The 27,753-nt window shown below is 42.6% G+C and overlaps 1 protein-coding gene across 5 annotated transcripts in view; it reads left to right on the forward strand.

Moving 5' to 3' along the window:
- The window catches only part of LOC137542432 (cadherin-like protein 26), a 604,516-nt gene that overhangs the window by 100,365 nt on the left and 476,398 nt on the right, over window positions 1-27,753 (forward strand). The gene's annotated exons all lie outside the window — the stretch shown is intronic.

Here is a 27,753-nt window from a genome sequence, read left to right on the forward strand (position 1 = left end):
AGATTACTGAGTGTTTTTTTGCAATTATATCCTATTATTTTGGTTTCCAGCAGTCAGCAGCTGCCAGATTTTCCACCTTGTATGCATTACTATATGGTAGATGTTTCCATCCCATCTGAGCTCATTTTCACTTGTTTACTTAAAGCGGACCTGAAGATATGTAAAAAAAAAGAGATTCACTTACGTGGGGCTTCTGCAAGCCCCCTGTAGCCATCCTGTGCCCATGCCATTTCCAAACGATCCTCCAGTCCCCCGCCACTGCTCAGTTTCTCCACCGCCAGCTTACATCCTTATATGCACTCCTGCGGCCAGGAGAGTCCAGCGCGGAAAATCTCTGCTGCGCAGTGGACGGCGACATGAGCGCAAACAAGGACATGCGTGGCCAGGGCCTTCGCAAGCACAGGGGAAAGTGACTGCCAGAAGAGAAAGTGAGCCACGGCGGGGGAAAAGAGGATTGTTTGGAAATGCCGTGAGTACAGGGGGCTGGCAGAAGCCCCAGGTAAGTGAAACTGATTTTTTTTTTTTTTTTTTTTTTTTTTTTTACATATCTTCAGGTCTTCTTTAAATTCTTACAGTTTTCATTCAGCTTTTTTATGTGCTTTGTTACAAATGTTGGGGGTTGTGTTTTAATTACTTAATCTTAGTCTTCCAGATAGGAGCCACTCTGGTCTATCTGGACGCTTATACTTGTCCAGTGTTTCCACGGTGGGTGCACGTGCATGCGCACATGCCTGCCGCTCATTCCCGGTGGCATTTATGTAGTGGTGATTGTAGAAGGGGAACTAATGTTCCCTGATCCAACTGCAGTCCCTGGAATGATTAGACATGATCCCGATCTGGGGCCATATCCACTCTTAATTGTGAAAGTAAAGTGACGTGTAAAAAATAAATAACACTTCCTGGTAACCCAGGATAGTGTTTGTAGCTCCAACCCTATGTTAAGTTAAAAAAATAATACAAAGATAACACAGCAAACCTTGAAACTGAAAAATGTTAAGTTTTTTGAGAAATGTATGCTCATTTTGAATCCGTTGTTGGCCTGGATTACTTAAAAAAAATGGGACAGGAGAGTGCTTAACACTGCATTATATCATTTTTTTTGTAACAACACTGGAAATGTTTGGGGACTGATTAGAATATTAGCTGCTCAACATTTTGAGGTCTCCTTGTTTTATTACGTGTTTCTTGAGATGTTTTTGGGTGGATGACAGGTAAGCTACTTCTGTCTCTTTTACAATAATATGTGCAGAATGCAATTTGGCATTATGTTGCAGAAAAAAAACTATGTTTGTGTACAGAATGCACGCCTGTCATACATCACTTCACTTTTACTTGTGGGCACAGTATTGGTACTTTGTCATACATTTGAGGGGATGTCACTAGTACAAACATCTCATCACAAACAGGGCCGTATTTACCATAACGCACTGTAGGCACGTGCCTATAGGCGCCTGATGATGGAAAGGCAGCTTACTCCCCTCCCCTAGTGCCTCCCTCCTCCCCTATGCAGAGTCCCAAGCAGAATGTAAATGAGAGGTTACTCTCCCAGCTCACAGCATTCTACTGACGAGATCTCCCTTCAGGCGGGGGCACCACAAACTACTTAATACTGCAGGTACCTTTGGCTACCTAAGACTTGGAGGCACCTCTGTCTACCTGTGACAGGGCAAAGGAAGTAAGGGAGAAGTGACAGCTGGGTCTGCCAGCACACTTGCAATGTAGTTTAGTGGGGGTTTGTAGGTTCATGGAGGGTGAAGTCTAGGGTGCCAGGACATCTGGGCCTATAGGCTCCTGTGATGTACAGTGGTGTGAAAAACTATTTGCCCCCTTCCTGATTTCTTATTCTTTTGCATGTTTGTCACACTTAAATGTTTCTGCTCATCAAAAACCGTTAACTATTAGTCAAAGATAACATAATTGAACACAAAATGCAGTTTTAAATGATGTTTTTTATTATTTAGTGAGAAAAAAAACTCAAAACCTACATGGCCCTGTGTGAAAAAGAAATTGCCCCCTGAACCTAATAACTGGTTGGGCCACCCTTAGCAGCAATAACTGCAATCAAGCATTTGCGATAACTTGCAATGTGTCTTTTACAGCGCTCTGGAGGAATTTTGGCCCACTCATCTTTGCAGAATTGTTGTAATTCAGCTTTATTTGATGGTTTTCTAGCATGAACAGCCTTTTTAAGGTCATGCCACAACATCCCAATAGGATTCAGGTCAGGACTTCGACTAGGCCACTCCAAAGTCTTCATTTTGTTTTTCTTCAGCCATTCAGAGGTGAATTTGCTGGTGTGTTTTGGGTCATTGTCCTGCTGCAGCACCCAAGATCGCTTCAGCTTGAGTTGACGAACGGATGGCCGGACATTCTCCTTCAGGATTTTTTGGCAGACAGTAGAATTCATGGTTCCATCTATCACAGCATGCCTTCCAGGTCCTGAAGCAGCAAAACAACCCCAGACCATCACACTACCACCACCATATTTTACTGTTGGTATGATGTTCTTTTGCTGAAATGCTGTGTTACTTCTACGCCAGATGTAACGGGACACGCACCTTCCAAAAAGTTCAACTTTTGTCTCGTCGGTCCACAAGGTATTTTCCCAAAAGTCTTGGCAATCATTGACATGTTTTTTTAGCAAGATTGAGACGAGCCTTAATGTTCTTTTTGCTTAAAAGTGGTTTGCGCCTTGGATATCTTCCATGCAGGCCGTTTTTGCCCAGTCTCTTTCTTATGGTGGAGTCATGAACACTGACCTTAATTGAGGCAAGTGAGGCCTGCAGTTCTTTAGATGTTGTCCTGGGGTCTTTTGTGGCCTCTCGGATGAGTTTTCTCTGCGCTCTTGGGGTAATTTTGGTCGGCCGGCCACTCCTGGAAAGGTTCATCACTGTTCCATGTGTTTGCCATTTGTGGATAATGGCTCTCACTGTGGTTTGCTGGAGTCCCAAAGCTTTAGAAATGGCTTTATAACCTTTACCAGACTGATAGATTTCAATTACAGTACCTTTGTTCTCATTTTTTCCTGAATTTCTTTGGATCTTGGCATGGTGTCTAGCTTTTGAGGTGCTTTTGGTCTACTTCTCTGTGTCAGATAGCTCCTATTTAAGTGATTTCTTGATTGAAACAGGTGTGGCAGTAATCAGGCCTGGGGGTGACTACAGAAATTGAACTCAGGTGTAATAAACCACCTTTAAGTTATTTTTTAACAAGGGGGGGCAATCACTTTTTCACACAGGGCCATGTAGATTTGGAGGTTTTTTTTCCTCACTAAATAATAAAAACCATCATTTAAAACTGCATTTTGTGTTCAATTAGGTTATCTTTGACTAATAGTTAACGATTTTTGATGAGCAGAAACATTTAAGTGTGACAAACATGCAAAAGAATAAGAAATCAGGAACAGGGCAAATAGTTCTTCACACCACTGTAAATCCAGGCCTGATCACAAACTTTATTTGAACATTGAACCAATAACATATCGTACACGTTATATTATAGATTAAAATCTCCATCTGAATTTTTCTGGTTTGTACGTTTGTTCATTGTAAATCCGATCCCTTCAGTAGTAACATTATTAGGGTTTGGGTTACCTTAGGGAGCTGATTATCATACATAGAATTTTCTAATATGTCCAGAATCGTGCTTTAATGTATGTATAGAATATTGCTTCTCCATTTTGGATGACTTTCTTGCCAGTAACCCATTCGGTTTATTACAAGTGAGATAGAAATATTCTTTTGCCCACCTAAGGGCTTCATCTGCCTCGTCACTCTACAATTTCTTTCTAAATCGTTTTAAAATATAATTATTTTCTGTACATTGCTAATTGTGTGAGTTTCCCATCTTATGACATTTTTTGGGGTGAAGCAAACAATGAGCCTCATGCCCTATACTGCTGCAAAGTTGCCTCCGCAGGGGGCATTGTATTCATTTCTAACACAAGGTGAGCACCGCACTTTAACCCTTTAGCACAGCCTGCGTTACAGGGATAACATGCAGTGAACCACACGTTACTGCAGGAATGTCTGCGGCTTTAAAAAGAACCCCCCCCCCCCCTCATTTTTTTAACCCACCTCAGGCTCTCTTTAAAGGTTTTGCCCGCGGTGCTCATCAGGCATTAATAATGGTAAAATTGTCATGCGCTCCCTGTGCAAACAACTTTACCGCAGTATAGGGCATCGGGCCTTTTGTTCCATCAATATTTCTTTCACACAACATTGTATCCATATCACTCAACAGTGATTGGTTTAATCTCTATGCATTATTCTTTTGTATGCTTCCTTGGTTGTATTGTGACTTCAGCTACCATCGGCGTGGACCACAGAATGGAGCTGACACTGAAAATGGAAATGCAGTTGGTAGTGCTTATGCACTATATTTTAGCCCAAATCTGTGTTATACTTGGTACGCAAAATGTCCCTCTTCCTCCTGTATTGCATCTTATATGACAGTTTGTACATGTTTTCTGCAATCACTAGATTCTATTTGGTTCTCGATTTTAGAATCAAAATCTTTTGTCATACTGATTATTTGTTTTTAATGTATTTGGAACATTACCCAATTTTATTATTTTAATTCTTCACCTCTCTCTCCTCCCTTTTCCTGGGGCGTGTCCCTTTGATTGGTTTGAGGTGGGAGGGGTATTGCACATATGTACAGTATGTTGTGTATTTCACTGTGAACTTGTACTATGGTTAAGGACCATTGTGAGTCCAAAACATGTCAGTCAGTGACCTGGCTGTGTGTGTTTTACACTTGATTCAATCAAACAACTTGCATATTGGAACGGCACCGTGCAGAACCCACTTTCTTCTTTTAGTCCTTTGGGTCCGAGTCACCTGGTCAGAGAAGAAGAGTGGATTTCACCTTTGACTGTCGAACTAAATGTATTATAAATCTGAAAGTAACAATCACAATGAACAGAGTAAATGGTTGTCACTGGATTTTTGTTGTTGGGCACAGAGAAATAGGACCATGGTTGCAAATATAGAGACTGCTCAAATATTTATGTATATGTGGATTGCTGTCATTGGTGCACTTGATGCTATATGTATTATTGGAATTGATGCTGGTAAAGCTTCTCTTTAAATTTCAGCAATGAAACTTTCAGAATCTTGGAACTCTGATCTCATCCTGGAGTAATATTGCTTCAGGCTCTTGTCCACGCTTATTTCTGTTATGGCCGCGGTGCAGTCGTCATGCTTTGTGGAGGAGGAGGAAGTCCCACTATGCCGCCTGAAGCTAGGAGGTTACACTATGGGGAAACCGCAGTTTTGTGAAGATACCTTTGGTATTAGCATTCGTGTGGATGTTACATTTGGTAGAGCAAGTTTTGAATCAGGATGATACCATTCATTGGCTAACTTAAAAGAATAAGAGTAAGCAAGCTTTCGGCTGTATAGCCTTCGTCGGGGTTCAATCCTGTTCGGCTATACAGCCGAAAGCTTGTTTACTCTTATTCTTTTAAGTTAGCCAGTAAATGGTATCATCTTGATTCAAAACCTCTTGCTTTTACTGATGGCTAACACGGTACAATACCCTACTGCTACTACATTGAGTTAGATCACTTATGTAAATATTTCTGCAGACCTTCTACACCACAGTATTCCCTGATGGTAGTTGCATAATTCACTGCACGAAACTGCAGGAATTGTACAGGAACGGTGTGTTGTAAATAACATCGAGAGCGAGGTGCAGATTTAGCCTCCCGTTTCCCCAAATTGTAATGTGATAGAGCCCACATGGGATATGCTGGACAAACAATTTGGCTCCATGAAAGCACAGCTTACAGCTAGAGATGGCCCGAACGGTTTGTCCATGAACTTATTCACGCAAACTTCGGTGGTTCGAGTTCGCAAACAAACGTGAAATTTATAGCGGTTCGACCCACCCCCTATACTACATCATTGGGGTCAACTTTATACATCACAGTCAGCAGGCACAGGGTAGCCAATCAGACTACACTCCCTCCTGGAGCCCCACTCCCCCTTATAAAAAGCAGGCAGCGTCAGCCATTTCACTCACTCATGCGGCTGCAGTAATTAGAGAGGTGCTGCAGAGACATTAGGGAAAGCTTAGTTAGGCTATAGTTAGGCTTGTTAGGTTGCTCTTTCTTGCTGATACTTATTGCTAAAAAGCACTCCTCATCCTCAAAAGCTCTTTTGAGAGGTAATGTTGTTCTTGTGATCTATTTTTGTGTAGGTGTGTGTCCCACAGACACTTGTGTTGCATATACAGCCCTATCAGTCAGTCTTAGCTGCTGGACATTGGCCCCTTAGTAATCCCTACTGTCCTACTGCCAGGCCCAGCACATTCAGTGACTACCTCTGTGTGTGACAGCTGCACATTTGTAATACCCATCACTGCATATACCTACCTGTTGTTCAGTGCACCCACCTACCTACGTGAGCGTACGCAGTGTGATATTTAATACCACCAGTCACTGTACCTGTTCACGGTACGTGTGTGTGTGACAGCTGCACATTTGTAATACCCATCACTGCACAAACCTACCTGTTGTTTAGTGTAACCACCTACCTACGTGACCGCACACAGTGTCATTGCACCTGTTCACGGTACCTGTGTGTGTTTGTGTGTGTGTGTGAGAGACAGCTGCACATTTGTAATACCCATCACTGCATATACCTTCCTGTTGTTCAGTGCACCCACCTACCTACGTGAGCGCACACAGTGTGATTGTAATGATCGGCTCTGCTGTCTGCACAGGCAGACAGCTGTTTGACCATTTTGCAATCTGAGTGCGGCAGGTCCCTGGAAAAGAGACCTGTCTCCACTCTGCAAGCTGCAGAGTTGCTGTTCTGGGGAGGAATTTGCATCCACTTGTCATGCAAATTGCTTAGCTGCTTCCTCTGATGGCTTGCAGTATAAAAACCAGTTCTTCCCAGAATTCCTGGCTGGTCATGATGGTTTGTTCCTGCTGACTTACCTGGAGTCTCAGCCTTTGCTAATCGTTTGTTAAGATTATCTTAGAGTAATTCCTTGGGAGTGCACTAGGCATTCCTTCTAGCATAGTCAGGTTGTATTATCTGTTTGCCTTCTACTGTCTATCTGTTGCGATTGTCTTGTCGGCAGCGGTGGTCGACAGGAAATCGTTCTGTTTGTTGGGATCGCATTTACCCTAGCGGTAGTGGCGGTGGTTCCTTCTGTATTATGCCTTAGGGGTGCTAACCAGAGCAGCGGTTGCTACTGGTAGCCCCATCTGTCTATCTGTCTGGATCGCATTCACCTTGGCGGTAATGGCGGTGGTTCCTTCTGTACTCTGCCTGGGAGTGTAGGCCAGAGCTGCGGTTGCTGATGGCTACTCCCTCTCTCTGTCTTGTCTGGTACGAACGCTTGCTGTAGGCTCGGTGAGGTAACAGTTTAGCAAGCGTTCGCGTTCTCTATTTTCGTGTTTGTGTTACATTGGTTAGTTAGGGTGGCACGCTTATCACTGGGCGCCTAAAGCGCGGTGATCGTGTCTTTAACGCATTCGCTGTTGCGAATGAGTGCGGAGTTCGCGTTTAGCTAGCGTTTGTTATTTTCTTTGACGTTCTGATCATTGTTATTTGCTATGTCTTTCTTGCTACACTTGTGCTCTGTCTGATTCGGTCTTGTGTCGCTATTGGCAGTCGCCACTCTTGCGATTGCGTTCCTACTTTGTTTCCGCTGTTGTGTGTTCACCGTCGCTGGGTGGCGACTAGATTGGTGGACACACATACATTGGCAATCGCCACCCTTGCGATTGCGTTCCCACTTCGTTTCCGCTGTTGTGTGTTCACCGTCGCTGGGTGGCGACTAGATTGGTGGACACACATACATTCTGTTTCTGTGCTCTCTCTCTCTCTCTCTTTAAGGGCTATCTTGCCCTGCATTGCTTCAACTCGTACAATTCCCATCTGGCATCTGTGGCAGGGGAGAGGCTGTGTTCCTCTGCACTCCACAGCTCCATCTGCCGGTGGGAATTTCCCTCTACAGGTGCATAGCACCATAGCTGGGTTCTGTTAAATTACACGCTTGTGGAGGATTTCCGCAGTATCAGCGCACATCTTGTGCGCTGACCACGGAAATAATTCCACAATCCTTACAGTGATATTTAATACCACCAGTCACTGTACCTGTTCACGGTACCTCTGTGTGTGTGTATGTGTGTGTGTGTGCGTGTGTGTGTGACAGCTGCACATTTGTAATACCTACCTGTTGTTCAGTGCACCCACCTACCGACGTGACCGCACGCAGTGTCACTGCACCTGTTCATGGTACCTGTGTGTGTGTGTGACAGGTGCACATTTGTAATACCAATCACTGCATACCCACCTGTTGTTGTTCAGTGCACCCACCTACCTACGTGACCGCACGCAGTGTCACTGCACCTGTTCATGGTACCTGTGTGTGCGTGTGACAGCTGCACATTTGTAATACCAGTCATTGCATAACTGTAGGACCGCACGCTGTAATATACCACTCCGTCCCACCCCCCCACCCCCCCCCCCCCCGGTATGGACAAAACAGGTAGAGGCAGAGGCAGACCCAGAGGAAGGCCACCTGGCAGGTCTGTTCGAGGTCGTGCTGATGTGATTTTGTGCGGCCCTCGGCCCTAGACCAAAGTACAGTGCTCAGAAGAAGGCACGTCCTATCAACTCCCAAGATTGTCAGGACGTGGTTGACTATTTAACACAGAACACCTCATCTTCCGCAGCCACCAGCGCTACTACAAGCACCACATCCGCTGCATTTGACACTTCACAGGAGTTATTTGGTGGGGAATAACTGATTCACATTCACTACTGTTACAACAAGATGAAGGCGCTAAGCAAGTTACACCACCTCATGTCTGAGTTAGGCGACACTATGGACGTAAGGTTTGAGGAGGAGGAGGATGAAGTACCTGCTGTTGGTGCAGTTTATGAGGTGTCTGAGGCAAGCGAAGCTGGGGAGGATGATTATGATGATACGGATGCCACGTGGGATCCTAAGAAACAAGATGACCAAGGGGACAGTTCAAAGGGGGAGTCAGAGAGGAGTAGGAGGAGACAAGTTCCTGAAAGAAATAGGGGGAGCTCGTCGTCAAAAACAGCTGGTGGCACTGTCCGGCGCCATGTATCGCCACTTATGTACAGCCAGCCAGCATGCCCTTCAACGTCAGCTGCTGATGCCACCATAGTGCCATCACCTCAGGGGGGCTCAGCGGTTTGGAAATTTTTTAGTGTGTCTGCCTCAGATTAGAGCAATGCCATCTGTTCTCTCTGCCTCCAAAAATTGAGCCGTGGAAAAGCCAACAGCCGCGTAGGGACAACTGCCTTACAAAGGCACATGGAGAAAATGCACAAACTGCAATGGGAAGAGCACCAGAGGAAAAGCAGCACACAAAAGAAAAGCCACCCTCCTTCTCCTCTTCCTCCTTCAGGTGCATCATCATCTTCAGCCTCTTTCTCCCTTGCACCTTCATAATTACAGCCACCCTCTTCCACTCCGCCTCTCACCTTGAGCGGTTCCTGCTCCTCTGCCCACAGCAGCAGTCAGGTGTCTGTGAGGGAAATCTTTGAGCGGAAGAAGCCAATTTCTGCCAGTCACCCCCTTGCCCGGCGTCTGACAGCTGGCTTAGCGGAACTGTCAGCTCGCCAGCTGTTACCATACCAGCTGGTGGACTCTGAGGCCTTCCGTAAATTTGTGGCCATTGGGACACCGCAGTGGAAGATACCAGGCCGCAATTATTTCTCTAAAAAGGCGATACCCAAACTGTACCATGAAGTTGAGAGGCAAGTGGTGTCATCTCTGGCACACAGCATTGGGTCAAGGGTCCATCTGACCATGGATGCCTGCTCTGCCAAGCACGGTCAGGGCAGGTACATTACTTACACAGCCCATTGGGTCAACCTGATGACCGCTGGCAAGCAGGGAGTATGTGGCTGTGCAGCGGACCAACTTGTGACACCTCCACAGCTTGCAGGCAGGCCTCCTGCCACCTCCTCTCCTCCTACTACATTCTTTTCGCTGTCGTCATCCTCCTCCTTGGCTGAGTGGCAGTTCAACTCTACTTGTGCTGTGATCTCCTTTCCAGCTACACAGCCCCAGCTCCCCAGGGCCTATGCTGCATGCCAGGTACAACGGTGTCACGCCATCTTAGACGTGTCTTGCCTCAAAACTGAGAGTCACACTGGAGCAGCTTTCCTGGCTGCTCTTAACAAACAGGTGGATCAGTGGCTGACCCCGCACCAACTGGAGATCGGCAACGTGGTGTGTGACAACGGCAGCAAGCTCATTTCGGCTTTGAATTTGGGGCAGTTGACACATGTTGCCTGCATGGTACATGTGCTGAATCTCATAATTCAAAGATTTGTGTGTAATTAAACAGGCTTACAGAACGTCCTGAAGCAGGCCAGGAAGTTGTGTAGGCATTTCAGGCGGTCTTACACGGCCATGGCACGCTTTGCCGATATTCAGCGGAGAAACAACTTGCCGATGAGACGCTTGATTTGCGACAGCCCGACTCGCTGGAATTCGACCCTGCTGATGTTCGACCGCCTGCTACAACAGGAGAAAGCCGTCACCCAGTATCTCTACAACTACAGTAGAATGACACACTCTAGGGAGATGGGGGTGTTCTGGCCGAAGAACTGGGCACTCATGCGAAATGCCTGCATGCTCATGCGGCCGTTTGAGGAGGTGACAAACCTGGTGAGTCGCAGTGAAGGCGCCATCAGATTTCTTCCTGGAGTGTGCCGTGCGTAGAGTGGTGGATCAAGCTGTGGGCGAGCGTGAACAGGAACAGGAGGAAGAGTTGTGGGATCAATTCTCATCAGAACAAGATGTTTCCTCAACACCTGCGGCAGCACAGAGGGAGGAGGAGGAGGAGGAAGAGTCGTGTGGGGAAGAGGAGTCAGACTCAGATGATGAGGAAGGTGTTTTTTTTGGAGAAGGAGGAGAAGGAGTCGGCAGAAGAACAGCCGCAGCAGGCGTTGCAGGGGGCTTGTGCTGCTCAACGTTCCCGTGGTATTGTTCATGGCTGGGGGAGGAGGAGAACTTACCTGACGTCACTGAGGAAGAGCAAGAGGAGATGGATAATACGTCTGGATCCAAATTCGTGCAGATGGCGTCTTTCATGCTGTCCAGCCTTGACTACCCAGACACTGCTTTATTTGATCTGAGGAAGCGGACTGTGCTCCGCGAAACGCGTTATCGTTTTTTTGTCTGATTATTAAAATTTCTCTCCATCTATGGTTATTTTTTGGGGCGCCTTCTCCCTCCTAGTGATATTGTTTACAGCCCCCTAGCTATTAGAGGGTGCTGTCAATTGTTTGTTTTGTGTACCCAAACAATCGTTTTTTCTGGAGTGCAACCCATAAATTTGAAGACAAAGAGCCCGAGTGGGGACGGGATTTCCTCACTTGTTTTTATACTGTGGTTGTTGGTCTTACAACCCACCTTTGTGAGTACCTCATCACTTTACATTTATTCAGAATTTGACATTAATATACTACACCATAAGGGGCTCCTGGTCTCTCTCTGTGTTTTTCCTGTATCCGTAGGAAGCCTTGGGACTCCTCTGGACTACACACCTCCTCACAGCCACGCAGGTGGGAATGACTTGGCTTCCCGACCCACTAGACGATTGGCTCATGACATTAAATTAGATTTTTTTGCGCCTTCGATCCAGTTTTCCAGACACGATCCTGGTTTGGTCAGAGGTGGTGGGCAGGCTTAGATAGAGACAGGCCAGATCTGTAGAAAAGGTGAACAGGGCTAGAAAGAAGCTTAACCGAGAGGTATCCCATTTTGTTGTTAGAAACGGGGGAGTGGCAGTTCGTCATGTTGATTTGGAGATGGACACTGCTAGGTTTTTGAGACTGGATGGGGTTTACCTCAATGCTGTTGGAATGGATCTTTGGACCTTGGCCCTTAGTGAGGGGATCCAGAGAGCCCTTAGTTTTTGGTGGGTGGCACGGATATGAGGTTTCATACCCGTTTACTGTGGTGGGGTGGAGGTATCCGGAGGTGGTCAATAATTGGGAAGTGAGTTTTCACCTTGGTGCGAATTCCTTCTAAAGGTTCACGTCTGCAAAGAGGAAGTCTGTGGTTGGCATGCAGCTGTTCCTTAGCCACCTTTGCGGCTAGGGGCCAGTTCATTGGCTGCTCGCCAGGTCTCGTTATGGTGGAATAGCCCCGAATCCTTTCCCTTTGTTTACATAATAAGGTTTACGTTAATTGTTAATTTAAGTTTTATTAAAGAAAAAGGGCTGCTTTGGCCTTTTATTTATCCACGTCAACTGCAGTCCTGTGTCCTTTGTTCTTGATTGCGAATGTTTTATTGGGCTGATGGTGTTAGTTGGCAGGGGTGGCTATAGCCCATACCCTCCTCATGCCATTCAGCTACTTCAGCCCGGCGACCATATGGGCTTGAAAACCGCCATGGCCTGCACTCTTGCCATGGTGCGCACCAATCTAGCAAGGCCGTCACTACACAAACAGCTGTTTGCGGTGCGTTACACAGTGAGTTTGGTGTGTCAGTGTGAAGCAGTACACTAATTACACTACCTGATTGATGTATACACATGCAAGATGTTTTAACCACTTCACCACTGAAGGGTTTTACCCCTTGAACACCAGAGCAATTTTCACCTTTCAGCGCTCCTTCCATTAATTCGTCTATAACTTTATTATTACTTATCCCAATGAAATGAACTATATCTTGTTTTTTTCGCCACCAATTAGGCTTTCTTTAGGTGGGACATTATGTCAAGAATTATTTTATTCTAAATGTGTTTTAATGGGAAAATAGGAAAAAATGTGGGAAAAAATTATTACTTTTCAGTTTTCAGCCATTATAGTTTTTAAATAAAGCATGCTACTGTAATTAAAACCCATGAAATGTATTTAACCATTTGTCCCGGTTATAAAACCATTTAAATTATGTCCCTATCACAATGTTTGGCGACAATATTTTATTTGGAAATAAAGGTGCATTTTTTTCAGTTTTGCATCCATCCCTAATTACAAGCCCGCAGTTTATAAAGTAACAGTGTTATACCCTCTTGACATAAATATTTAAAAAGTTCAGTCCCTAAGGTAACTATTTATGTGTTTTTTTTATTGTGTTTTTTTTTTTAATTACAAAAAAAAAATAAAAAAATTGGGGAGTGTGGGAGGTAATGAGTTAATATATTGTGTAAATGTAATGTTTGTTTATGTAAAATGCTTTTAGGGTGTAGTTTACTATTTGGCCACAAGATGGCCACAGTGTGTTTGTTTACATGCGACCTGTAAGCGTCCTTCCGGACGCTTACAGGAAGCAGTAAGAGGCTGGGAGAATCACTATGATCGCGCTGTTTCTAATAGAAGCAGCGCGATCATTGCGGGGGCTTAGATCAACGAACGGGAATGGATTTTCCCGTTCATTGATCTCCGTGCGAGCAGGCGGCGGCGTGCACGAGCGGCGGGTGCGCGCGCACGAGCGGCGGGAGCGCGGACAGCGGCGGTAGCGCGGAAGGTACGGATTTCTCCGTCCCTGGTTTTTTAGGGGGGAAAAAAGGATTCGTACCGCGGGGGTTTAAGTGGTTAAAGGGACACTTAAGTCAAACAAAAAAAATGAGTTTTACTCACCTAGGGCTTCCAATAGCCCCCTGCAGCTGTCCGGTGCCCTCGCCGTCTCCCTCCGATCCTCCTGGCCCCACCGGCAGCCACTTCCTGTTTCGGTGACAGGAGCTGACAGGCTGGGGACACGAGTGATTCTTCGCGTTCCTAGACACATTAGCACCCTCTATGCTGCTATATGGTATATGATATATGCTATAGCAGCATAGATGGCGCTATTGTGGCCAGGAACGCAAAGAATCACTCGCGTCCCCAGCCTGTCAGCTCCTGTCACCGAAACAGGAAGTGGCTGCCGGCAGGGCCAGGAGGATCGGAGGGACACGGCGAGGGCACCGGACAGCTGCAGGGGGCTATTGGAAGCCCCAGGTGAGTAAAACTCATTTTTTTTGTTTGACTTAAGTGCCCCTTTAAAGCTCTTTATGCCTGCAATTTAACATTGCAATGTGATTTCTGCCCTTAAAACTGCTGTGCGTCAAATCCAGATTTTTCCCCGGGACTTTTGGCGTGTATCTCACTCATCCATGCAAAAATTCAGATGTTAGACCCCTTGAAACATCTTTTCCATCACTTTTCTGGCCAGAATGAATGTTTCTAGTTTTCAAATTTCACCTCCCCATTGAAGTCTATTGCGGTTCACAAAAGTTCGAGTGTACCAAACTTTTGCGGAAGTTCGCGTTCGAGGTTCGCTAACCGAAAATCGGAGGTTCGAGCCATCTCTACTTACAGCAGGACTTTCATTATCTTTGTGTCAAATACCACAGAAAACCAGAGGACTTGTAGAGTTCAGGCACTTCACTGGCGTACACACAGAAATTTGGGCGCCCAGTAATCCAAATAGGAGAATATCAGTAAATTTACAGATATTTTACTTTGAAAGTGTAAAAAAGATATTGAAAAATATTGATATTAAATACCATTATTTTACTATAGCTAAACCTAAGCCTATTCTCACACTGAACACTCCCACTCTACAAACGTCTAACCTTAACCAACCCCCTCCACCCACACACACACTTAAAGAGAAACCGTAACCAAGGATTGAATTTCATTCCAGTCAGTAGCCGATACCCCCTTTCCCATGTGAAATCTTTTCCTTTTCTCAAACAGATCATCAGGGGGCTCTGTATGGCTGATATTGTGGTGAAACCCCTCCCACGGTGTGATGTCAGGACCATGGTGCTGACATCACACTGTGGGAGCCTTGTTGCACTGTGGTAAATAACAGTTGTTTCCAGCTGCCAAAAATGCATCATCTCTTTCCACAGACATCACCTGCCAGCAGTAAAGATGTCACCACCAGTTATAAATGTCAAAATGTAAATCAGGGAGAGGAAAGATTTTACAATGGGCAAACAGTGACTAAATGATTTAATAATAATTATTGTAAAAATTAAGCACTTTTTTTTCATTACGTTATTTTCACTGCAGTTCCTCTTTAACTGTCCCTGCTGCCGCAAGCCACCCCAACACCTAACCTTAACCCTTCCTACCTGTAATAAGTTGTTTTGAGATTTTAATCGAGTGATCTAAATATTTGATGATTTGAGCTCTCTACATAGCTAGGGCCCTGCTGTGATGAGAAGGAGAATTATCTATATTGGATGTGACGCGATTAAGATATCAAAGCTATAGATCAATTATATATGTGATATTGATAAGCTTGATTGAAAAGAAATCTTTAATTATTTAGGTTAGGGTAACAAGGCTGGAGTGGAAATTCTATAGACAATAGTCCTGCTCTCAGAAGTTCTTTGCTCTGAGGAGCAATGGTATGTATATGCCAGCCTTCCCCCATAAGGTAATTAGAGCATGTGGTTCTCATCATTGGGGGCAGGGAATAAATTCCTCAGGCCATAATAGTACAATGAGGCTGTTAGAATACTAGTTTCAGCCAGAATGGAACATGTGCTCACTTTGGGATACATGAACAGTTAACTGAAGCAGCTAGGTTTGGTAGTCAGCGAATAGAAACTATAGCATTATTTAATTAGACCAATCAGAGATAGTATCGTAAGGCATGTTGGAACCATCCCATTTCGTATGTATAGAGTTTTAGGCGGGAGTCAGCAGTCAGATTTGCTTCCTTCAGCCTTTCACACATCCACACCCATGCAAACACACAAACCAGAACAATTGGCCTTTCCTTAATATACCTACAGATTACTCAGCAATTCAATTCAATTTGTTTATGTATTTTGCAACTATATTTGTGATGTAATTAAGAATTGTACCTTATTGATTTATTTTTGAACATTCATAGAAGATCAATAATGCCTAATTAAACAACCATATCCTTTAAAATAATTTTCTCTGGTCTCCAAAAGACTTTGTTTTTAAACAACAAATCCCACCTTTTAATATTTGGCGAATCAGCCAGACGTAAATGATTCACGAAGATTAACTCAGCCATAGATCACAAACTCGTTTCAAAAACGGGGGACTGAGGAGAAGAGAAATTTGTGAAACTATTTTTGTGATTGAACCTGAAGCAAGGAGGAGTCCAGACGAATGGCGAATGAACCTCCATAAGATGTGGGTGAAACCAGAAGTCTGTCTGCATAAGGTGATTATGTTTTATTTTCTGTTGAATTGGCTAAAAGTTTTAAAAGTCAGATGCGTTATCCAAAATAAGGGAAATAGTTATTTAATTTTTGCTAAAATGAGCAGCATGCAAAATAGACAGTATGCAGACCTTGTCAATGGTGTTTATTTAAAGATGCAGACATTCTTGATTACAGAGCTGCAAGCTAAACTTGGGAAAAAATGGGTTAAATGGAAGTTGTAATTGGATCATAGGAGCAGATTTAGCATATTAGCTTCTATAAGTAAAGTAAGGATTTTATATTTAGTTTAATTGGCCACTTGTGTGAAAGAAAATGTATAGACCATGAATAAGTGACAGTTTATATAAAAAGGAAATATATCTGTAATAGTGGTTTATTAGAAGCGCAATAATCCTGAAAGCCAGGGAAAAATAAAATGTTTCTGGGTATTTAAAAGTGATATTTTATGAATTGGTTACCAAAATGACATGTTCTCTTTACAGCAGCATGTCTCATGTTACAGCTATTCTAATTGGAGTGTAAAATCATTGCAGATGTCACATAAATGTATTTGTATTGCAAGCTATATATGTTATGAAAAGTTCATTCAAGTCTCAGAGTTGTTGTCCTATTTTTCCATTTGAGTTTTGATAAAAAGTATAAAATATAGTCATTAATATTATAATTGATATTTAAAAATGTTAATTAATTAAAATGAGCTTATTATAATTTTGCATAGGATTGTTAATCATATCTTGATGATAAACATATCTGTTTCTATATTAGATGATTGATGAGGATATTGTGATAAGAGTTAGCATTCATAAGTAAGATGTGATTGCTTGTGTCCATAGAGGACAGACAGATATTGTAACAATCGATTTACACAAAAGTTGATAAAATAAGTTTTTTTTAAGTTATAGGTTTAGTCAGGAGGATATTCTTAGTGAGTTTATTGTGTAATAAAGAGATTTGGTTTAATTTTGATTAAATAAAGCTGAATTGTTGCAAATAACGATTGCACCAATGACATAAGAATTTGATCTGTAATGTATAAAATACATTTGGTAGCTCATGACTATAGTTATTACATTTAGATGATTTTGAACCTGTATAAGGTAAAGATAATTTTTAAAAAACAATATGTGTGTTCAGTTTAATGTGATCAGTGATTGATGATTGGTAATATGATCAGATTATGATATGTGCTGAGTGCTCAGTCCCATGAGTGATTTGTCATGAATAAGTATATCCTTATACTTATATATGCTGTATTTTCGTATAGGTCTATTTTTCTTTACCGGAAGAAAGGTGGAAATTTATGAAAATATAATTGATGAATGGTGACAAATGTTTTCATATATTTTTCCGGTCAGAAGTGTGAAATCAGATGTACCAGTTCAAATTATTGGTATACAAGGGACTTGGTGTTGGTGTATCAAATATATGAAATAAAATTGTATACTCTGATCATTGCTGTAAATTTTTAGTACAGTGATGTATGCATTGATATTTTAGACTGTACACAATATATTCAAATTTAAGGAAATTTAAAAATTAAACGTTTGAAAGACAACAAGTTAAAGCAGAACTCTGATAAAAGTTATTGTTTGTTTATTCTATATATGCTTATGTGATAACATTTTTATTTCCCCTTTATGATTTGGTGTACACATGTATTCTATCTCCTTAATTATTAAATTTTGTTTCCTGAGAAGTATGTGAAGAAAATCAGAGATGGTGGTGATTTCCTTCCTTTCTGTAAATTGATGAAAATTGAGGTACAATATTGAATGGGATATTGGATTTAAAAGTAATTCGAGTATCAGTTGTTTATAAAAAAGTGGATTTCATGTTTTGTTTTTTTTTAGTTTATTTTGGATACTAGCAATTGGTTACATCAGTTGCAATGTACTTTAGTAGGCCAGTTGTATAGACTCAGTGAGTTAGTAAGGTTTAATTACAAGAAAGAGACCTATGTCAAGAAAATAGAGTGAAAAGGATATATCTTGTTATGTTAATTTGTTAGTAACAAGTATATAAGATGAGGTCATTTTAAGTAAAAATTAAAGAAAGTTTTCAAGTTAAGTTTTTAGTGACAGAAATGTTTTAGCAGAAGTTATTTGGGAGATGCTTTCGTCTGTTTGTATAAGAAACAGTGGTATCCATGTTAAGCAAGAGAAGGGTTAATTAAGAACAGCTGGAGTCATGTAATCTGAACCATTTGCAGGTAACTCAAACTGCGTGAGTCAAGATACATTAGAAAAGTCTTTATAGATAATGTATTGATCATTTTTGAAATATCATTGTGTAAGAAATGTAAAGGTATCATTTAGTTTACTTGCAATTTGCACACACACACAGCAGGTAGACTAATAATGACATATACACATGACATTAGCATGTTATGTTAATGCACACACACATATTAACATGCTATTACACATTTACATAAGAGAATATAACTTTGTTATCCTCACAATAAAGTGTGAAGGATGGTTTTAAGATGACATTGTGTTTTGTTTTTTTATTGAGCTTTATATTAGGTTTATCTAAGGTTATGTTTATTAGATAAACGAGATTTATTAAAGTTCATGGTAAAAGTTGTGTCCTCATCAAAGGACTGCAATGGTTTAGACAATGTCATGTAAGTTGTTTGTTCAAAGGTGGAACAAAAGTTTAAAGTTATTTTCTTGAGACAAATTAATGATACCATATTTTTGTTTATAGAAGTATCTCTAAAGATTGATTGACGAAAAAGGTCACATGCAGAGATGGTGAAGATTACAAGGCTTTCACATGCTAATGAGCCTATTGAGATGAGATTCCATGCTCCCATTGATAACGGAATGAACAGAAGTGCTTGAAGAATTTGAAGAGTTTTTTTTTCCTCCCCCCTTTTCATGAACTGAACTGAAAATCTCATCTCTTTACACACATAACTTTTAATTTATTTGGCACACATGAAAAAGACATTTTCATTTTTTGTTTTGGTGTCTTAATGTTCAATTTTTTATGTTTTGTTTGTTACAGAACAGGGTTAGGTTATATGTGATGTTTTCATAAAGTAATGAAAAAGTTTAGGAAAAAATATTGATAAGAACAGAAAAGGTTCTTTAACCTCCTTAGCGGTAACCCCGTGTGTGACACGGGGTAAGCCGCCGGAGGGTGCCGCTCAGGCCCTGCTGGGCCGATTTTCATAATTTTTTTTTTGCTGGACGCAGCTAGCACTTTGCTAGCTGCGGCAGCACCCCGATCGCCGCCGCCGCGCGCCCGATCGCCGCTATCTGGTGCGGCGCGCGGCACCCCCCCCCCCAGACCCCTGCGCTGCCTGGCCAATCAGTGCCAGGCAGCGACAAGGGGTGGATCGGGTCTCCCAATGACGTCCCGACGTCGGTGACGTCATCCCGCCCTGTCGCCATGGCGACAGGGGAAGCCCTCCAGGAAATCCCGTTCTTTGAACGGGATTTCCTGATCGCCGGAGGCGATCGGCGGGGCTGGGGGGATGCCGCTGAGCAGCGGCTATCATGTAGCGAGCCCTGGGCTCGCTACATGATTTTAAAAAAAAAAAAAAACTGCTGCGCTGCCCCCTGGCGGTATTTTTCATACCGCCAAGGGGGTTAAGGAAAGTTTTTTTATCCAATAGCCTATAGATCCAATCATTTTTGGAAAAAATAAAGTACATTTTTGATTAATGTTTGGAAATTGATATTTTTGATAGACAGGGGTTTCCATAATATATCTTGTATGCAAAGTTATTTTGAGAGTTTGATTGAAATATTAGAAAAGGAATTTAAGATGGTGCAAAGATCATTGATTGTATAATTAATGGGTTGTATTAAGAAACTTTGAAATCTGATTTAAAGATGATAAGGCTTGTCAGAAAGCAAAGGGCTAGTTAGATAGCATAATAATAAAAAGTCAATGTAACTCAGATGATGGGAAGGTATTATACACATTGCATCGGTATCATGTCCTTAAATGATACATTTTTATGATTTAATATTTTTTAATTTTGATTAATAATGGAAAATATATTTGATTAGGATATGTTTGAAAGTTTAAACTGTATATATTATAGATATTTCCAAACAATAATACACATTTTTTAAGGAGATATAACATAATTGAAGAATACAGGTATACATTAATTCATATTGATTTGGGATGGACAAATAAGTGATATGAATTCCATCAAGATGAGTGTATAACATCTTAATGATATTAGTAGCTGGAAAGCAATACATTTTAGTGTTATTTAACATTAGTAGGTGATCCAATGGATTATGATTGTTTTTAAAAAAAGGGGGTTTTATGATAATTTTAAAAATGGAAGAAAAAGTAATGAGATTCAAAGTTTAGATTTGTCATCATGCTTGCATGTTTAGTTTAAGGGTATTAGTTTAATTTTAAGAAGAATCTACCATTTTTGTCAAATGTAAAATTTCCTGTACAACAAGAAGTGAAAGGGTTAACACACACCCCCAATTACACATGTACAACAAAGGAAGTTTGTTGTTTAAGTTTGTCCAGCAAGGCAGGTGTTAAAAGAGTTTTTTTCCCCTCATAGAGTTCATTCACAAGGGATGTATGAAGAGCATATAAATGCAATTAGTTTAAATAAAAGTTATTGGTTTGTCTAAAAATTAGAGGTAGCAAAATTTGAATGTAATTATTAGTGAAAGATGACAGAATATGATTGTTATATTTTAACTAAATTTTTGATAATGATAAAATTATACAAAGATGTATTTATAGAAGTGAAAGTAATTTTAATAGATGATTTAACTTCTATAATCAGGAGGAGATGTAATAAGTTGTTTTGAGATTTTAATCGAGTGATCTAAATATTTGATGATTTGAGCTCTCTACATAGCTAGGGCCCTGCTGTGATGAGAAGGAGAATTATCTATATTGGATATGACGCGATTGAGATATCAAAGCTATAGATCAATTATATATGTGATATTGATAAGCTTGATTGAAAAGAAATCTTTAATTATTTAGGTTAGGGTAACAAGGCTGGAGTGGAAATTCTATAGACAATAGTCCTGCTCTCAGAAATTCTTTGCTCTGAGGAGCAATGGTATGTATATGCCAGCCTTCCCCCATAAGGTAATTAGAGCATGTGGTTCTCATCATTGGGGGCAGGGAATAAATTCCTCAGGCCATAATAGTACAATGAGGCTATTAGAATACTAGTTTCAGCCAGAATGGAACATGTGCTCACTTTGGGATACATGAACAGTTAACTGAAGCAGCTAGGTTTGGTAGTCAGCGAATAGAAACTATAGCATTATTTAATTAGACCAATCAGAGATAGTATCGTAAGGCATGTTGGGACCATCCCATTTCGTATGTATAGAGTTTTAGGCGGGAGTCAGCAGTCAGATTTGCTTCCTTCAGCCTTTCACACATCCACACCCATGCAAACACACAAACCAGAACAATAGGCCTTTCCTTAACCACTTCACCACTGAGGGGTTTTACCCCCTGACCACCAGAGCAATTTTCACCTTTCAGCGCTCCTTCCATTCATTCGTCTATAACTTTATCATTACTTATCGCAATGAAATGAACTATATCTTGTTTTTTCTGCCACCAATTAGGCTTTCTTTAGGTGGGACATTATGCCAAGAATTATTTTTTTCTAAATGTGTTTTAATGGGAAAATAGGAAAAATGTGGGGAAAAAAAAATTATTTTTCAGTTTTCGGCCATTATAGTTTTTAAATAATGCATGCTACTGTAATTAAAACCCATGAAATTTATGTGCCCTTTTGTCCCGGTTATAAAACCGTTTAAATTATGTCCCTATCACAATGTTTGGCGCCAATATTTCATTTGGAAATAAAGGTGCATTTTTTTCAGTTTCGCGTCCATCCCTAATTACAAGCCCATAGTTTATAAAGTAACAGTGTTATACCCTCTTGACTTAAATATTTAAAAAGTTCAGTCCCTAAGGTAACTAATTATGTATTTTTTTTAATTGTAAATTTTTTAATTTTTTTTTAATTACAAAAAAAAAAAAATGGGGAGTGTGGGAGGTAATGAGTTAATTTTGTGTGTAAAAGTCATTTATTTGTATGTGAAAAATGTGTAGGGTGTAGTTTACTATTTGGCCACAAGATGGCCACAGTAACTTTTTGCTTTATTGCGACCTCCAAGCCTCCTTCCGGAAGCTTGGAGGAAGAATAAGGAGGCTGGACACGTGAGTTTCTTCTCACAATGATCGCGCTGCCCATAGGAGAGCAGCGGGTCATTGTGGGGCTTAGATCAACGAACGGGAATGGATTTTCCCGTTCATTGATCTCCGGGCGAGCGGGCGGCGGCGGTTTTACTAGCGGCGGGCGGCGTGTTTACGAGCGGGAGCGCGGACAGCGTCGGGAACGCGGAAAGTACGTGTTTCTCCGTCCCTGGTTTTTAAAGGATGGAAAAAGGGGCGGAGAAATACGTACGCGCGGGGGTAAAGTGGTTAATATACCTACAGATTACTCAGCAATTCAATTCAATTTGTTTATATATTTTGCAACTATATTTGTGATGTAATTAAGAATTGTACCTTATTGATTTATTTTTGAACATTCATGGAAGATCAATAATGCCTAATTAAACAACCACATCCTTTAAAATTATTTACTCAGGTCTCCAATAGACTTTGTTTTTAAACAACAAATCCCACCTTTTAACACTACCCTACGCCTAACCTTAACCATCCCTGCTACCGCAATTCTACACACACACCCCTTTCCCTTATTTATCACCTAACCTTAAAGTGGACCTGAACTCTTGCACAGGACAGAAGGAAAACATAGAAAAATGCACCCTGTATGTATTTAGAGAGTTTAGCCTGTCTAACCCCCCTCATCTGTGACCAATTTGATCTCTCCCCGTGTCACATGACTGCCATGGCAGAGATGGCAGATAAGCTCATTTGAAAGCACATGATGTTAACAATATGTCTGCTTCCATGAAAGCAGGAAGTAGAAACACTGCCGATTTATTGCAGGAATTGTATCAGCTGTAACAAATAAATGTTTTTCTGTAAAGGTTATTATGTTGTGTATCTTTTAGAGCAGAGAGGAAGTTCTGAGTTCAGGTCCGCTGTAACCTTCCCCCCTCACCTAACCTTAACCCTTCCTCCCCACGCCTAACCTTAGCCATCCCCATTTCAGTTTCAAAAAACGTCGCAAAACGTACAGTAAATTTTCAGGCTATAGGGGCCCATTGTAATTATTTCCAAAGGAGAAATTTGAGAGCCCACTGCTCCCAGTAAATATTGGAAGTTGGAGCTGTGGCCTCCAAACCTCTGCTGCTAGCAGGTGCCCCACATTTCCGGCTATCCCTTCACTGGTCAGAGCTATTTCGGTGATGGCAGGAAGACCTACACAATTTTAGACTTTAATGTTTTGACTAATTGGTTTCTATATATTTATATATAGCGGTAACAAAGCTTTGAATAAGTATAACAAAAGTTTGCTTTCGTAAAACAGAAGCAGAGTGTGTGACACAAAGGGGGGATAAGAGGTGTCCAGATAATGATAAAACTGCGTTGAAAATCTCAAAGACTACAAAGTCAGATGATACAAAGGACTTTAATTTGCACTTGGCAACGTGTTTCGTGGGTCTAGGTGCCAACAGTTGGATTCAGAGAACTCTGGCACTGTATTCGGCCTGAGGAAGTGGGCTGATACCCACGAAATGCATTGCCAAGTGCAAATTTTAGTTCTTTGTATTATCTGACTTTGTCGTCATTGAGATAAACCACCTCACCCCTTCTATTTTAATTGTTTTTAAATCCTTGCCGAAGAAAGCTCTGTTGGTGGGCAGAAAAGGAGGGGGGCGGGGATCACTTGTGTGCTACGTTGTGTGGCCCTGCAGCGAGTCCTTAAAGCTGCAGTGGCCTTAATTGTCAAAAATAACCTGGTCACTAGGGGGGTTTAAGACCATGGTCCTTAAGTGGTCAATGCAGTTTTATAATTATCTGGGCACCACTTATCCCCACTTTGTATTTCAGTAAGGGGGCTTTTTGGTCCATTGTAGCCCTTTACACACTCCTAGGACTTCTGGTTCACCATGAGCTTGCTGGCTACTCTGTAATTCTGAATAAGAATAAGTGAGCCAGGGACTCAGAGGTTCTCTGTGCAAGTAAATTAGAGTCACAAGGAGAGTCAGTCCACTAAGGCTAAAAATGGCTTTATTGACAACGTAACTCTCCATATATTCTGGTTCAGCCAGTGCACAATGTTCTGCTTCCCCGAGAACCTCTAATAGGGCTGCTAAGAATTGCAAAACAATTGTAGTTACTTATAAACAAAATTGCTGCTTCTACTGAGCTCGGCTCAAAGTGACTTCAGAGTAACCTTGGAGAAATTGCTGTTCTCAGGCAGCTCATCTACGCTGAGTGGAGACAGAAATAACGCTTTACAAACAAAGAGATGATTGTTTATTCATTTCTGCTCAGTGGCTGGGCTATAAGTACTTTTCCCCCAGCTATAGTCATTATACTATTATTATCTGTCACTGAACATCTTTATGGCTTCAAAATGGTGTACATCTATATATATAAATTCGGATGTATGTATGTATGTGCTGCGATCACTCGAAAAACGACTTGACCGATTTGAAAAAAACTTACTACCTGGAATGATATGTTCTGGGGGTCTCGCGGCCCCCCTGCACACCTGGGCAGAGCTACAAACAGCCAATCAGATTTCACCCATTCAAGTCAATGGAAAAAATGTAAAAGGCTGCCATTCTCACAGTAATCAAGCCAGAGTCCCCACACTTGGCACAGTTGGTCACTTGGTGATCGAGGTTACAAATCCAGGAAAAGTGGGCGTAGCATAAAACGGCCAATCAAAATTCACCTATTGATTTTCAAGGGTAATATTGAAACTGCTGCCATTCTTACATTGTTTATGGCAGAAGCTTCAGATTTGCTACAGTTGGTCATTGGGTGACTGGGGTCCATATTCACTAAAGGGGTGGGGCCACAAACAGCCAATCAAATTTCCTTGCTGTATAAATTGCTTCCATTCACACATTTTTGATGCCAGGAACATGAAAGCTCACAAAACTTGGTCATTGAGTGACTGTGTGTCAAGGTTCCAAAAAGTGAGCGGAGATAAAAACAAATTTCACTGGAAAATATAAACTGCAGCCATTCTTACCCTGTTAATGGCAGGGTGCTCAAACTTTGCACAGTTGGTCACTGGGTGACTGGGATTAATATTCATGAAAATGGGTGAAGCCTACAACAGCCAATCAAAATTCACCAGTTGATTTTCAAGGTTGCTGCCATTCTAATACAGTTAACCACTTGCCGACCGCCCACAGCCCATGGGCGGCGGCAAAGTGGATAGCTAAAGGACCGCAATACGCCTTAGGGCGTTGCGTCCTATTTACATGCCGGGGAGCGATTGCGTCATTGATGACGCGCGCTTCCCCCGGCAACTGGCTCCGCCCACCCGCCGTAACATCCCGCCGGCCATACGGAAGCGCCGGCGGGATGTTAACCCCGCGATCGCCGCTACAAAGTGTATAATACACTTTGTAATGTATACAAAGTGTATTATACAAGCTGCCTCCTGCCCTGGTGGTCAGGGTCGTGCAGAGGGTCCTTAAGTGGGGGGTGCTCAAATTTAAACAAGGGGCCTGGCAATGCCTTCCCCCGCATGCCCCCCTTCCTCGTTTCTGGCTGGGGGGGGGGTATTGATTGTCATGCTGCTGAATGCAGATGATGGGTGCCATGTGGGTTCTGGGTGTAAGTACTGAGTGTCATGTGGGTTCTGGCTATGTTTGGGTATCGAGTGTCATGCGGGTGTTGATTGCAAGAACTTAGTGCCCTGTAAGATCTGGGTGCATGTACTGGATATCATGTGGGTGCTGGATGCAGGTACCGGGTGTGACATGGGTGCGAATACTTGGTGCCATACCTGTACTGGGTGCTGGCTATGGGTGGGCTTTGGGCATCACATGGGTTTTGAATGCAGGTACTTTGGGTGCGGTTACGGGTTAAGTGGATACTTGGTGCAGATAGTGGGTGCCATGTGGAAGCTGTGTGCAGGTGTGAGTACTGGGTGCAATTTTAGGCCTTGGTGCAGATACTTGGTGTCATGTGAGTGTGAGTACTGGGTGCTAGCTATGAGGGGAAGGGGTGGCTGATGGGAAAAGTAGAGGTCAGTGTGGGTGCTGCAGGAAGGGGCAGGGCCACGCAGAAAATACTCAAGGGTGTGGTGCTCAAATTTGAAATCGATAAATCGTACTAAATTGTGTATGTAATACCCCCTCTCCATAAAGCATAAGGCAGTCTTATCCCCCCCCCCCCCCCAACGCACACACACCTGTATAGCAGTATTAGGCAGACTGTGTGTCTCCTTCCAACTCTTTTGGTGCTACCACCCTCAAATCAGCAGTGATAGGTGCCCACTGTTAGTGGGTTAGAGTGGGCACAGTGGAGCCCACTGTAGAGGCACAGACTCACCTTTCATTACTGGGACCTCTGTCCCTCTTGGTCAGCACCCACGCCTCATTTCAGGCAAAGAAGTGGTTACCAATATGCAGTGGTTGCTAAGCATTAGTAGATGCAAAATTGCAGTAAGTGCCAAGGTGCAGTGGGTGCCCAGATGCAGTGGATGGTAAGACGCAAAGGTTCACTTTGTGGTAAGTTGCAGTGGGTGCCGAGATGCCAATGTAAAGTCTGTGTCAAGCTGCTTTGGGTACCAAGGTCCAGTTTGTATTGGGTGTTTATTTGCAGTGGGTGCTATGCAGTATTGGGTGCTGAATGAGTAGCAGATGGTGATAAACAATAGTGGGTGCCATGTGAGTGCTAATTGGTACAGGGAGCCATATGAGTGTTGGACATGAGTGAGTAGGGAGTGCCATGTGTGGTCTGGATGTGTGCCATGGGAGAGTACTGTGTCTCATATGGGTTCGGACCAAGGATGGGTACTGGGTGCTATTTGGGTGCTTGCCATGGACAGGTACTAGGTGCAGATAATGGCTTTGGAACTTAGTGACGTGTGAATACTGTGCCATGTGGGTGTTGATTATGGGGGTATGTGGGTCTTAGGTGCAAATACTAAGTGCCAAGTGGGTACTGGGAGTGAGTGCATGGTGACATATGGGTGATGGGTGCTGGCTAGTGGGATATTTGTTGTTATGTGGGTGCTAAAGGCAGATGCTGGGTGCCATGTGGGTTCTGGGTGCTGCTGGCACAGGGTGTCATGTGGATTCTGGCAGTATGGGTGTGTATCAACCATCATGTAGGTGTTGATTGCATATACTCAGTCCCTTTTGAGTTCTGGGTGCAAGTACTGGATGTCAAATGTGAGTGCTTGGTGTGGGTGCTGGGCACCAAGTGGAGGCTTAGTGCAACTGGAACTACTGCAGATGAAACATGTGGGTGTTGGGTGCAGGTACTGGGTATCACATAGGTGCAAATACTTGGTGCCATGCCTGCACTGGGTGCTAGCTCTGGGTGGGTGTTGTGTGTCACGTGGGTTCTGAGTGCAGGTACATTGGGTGCTAGTACTGGTTATGTGAGTGGGTGCCATGTAGAGGCTGTGTGCAGGTGTGAGTAGTGAGTGACATGTCATAGCTGGGTAGTACTGTGTCAT

Source organism: Hyperolius riggenbachi, chromosome 12 (genome assembly GCF_040937935.1).
Source record: "Hyperolius riggenbachi isolate aHypRig1 chromosome 12, aHypRig1.pri, whole genome shotgun sequence".
Lineage (NCBI taxonomy): Eukaryota > Metazoa > Chordata > Amphibia > Anura > Hyperoliidae > Hyperolius > Hyperolius riggenbachi.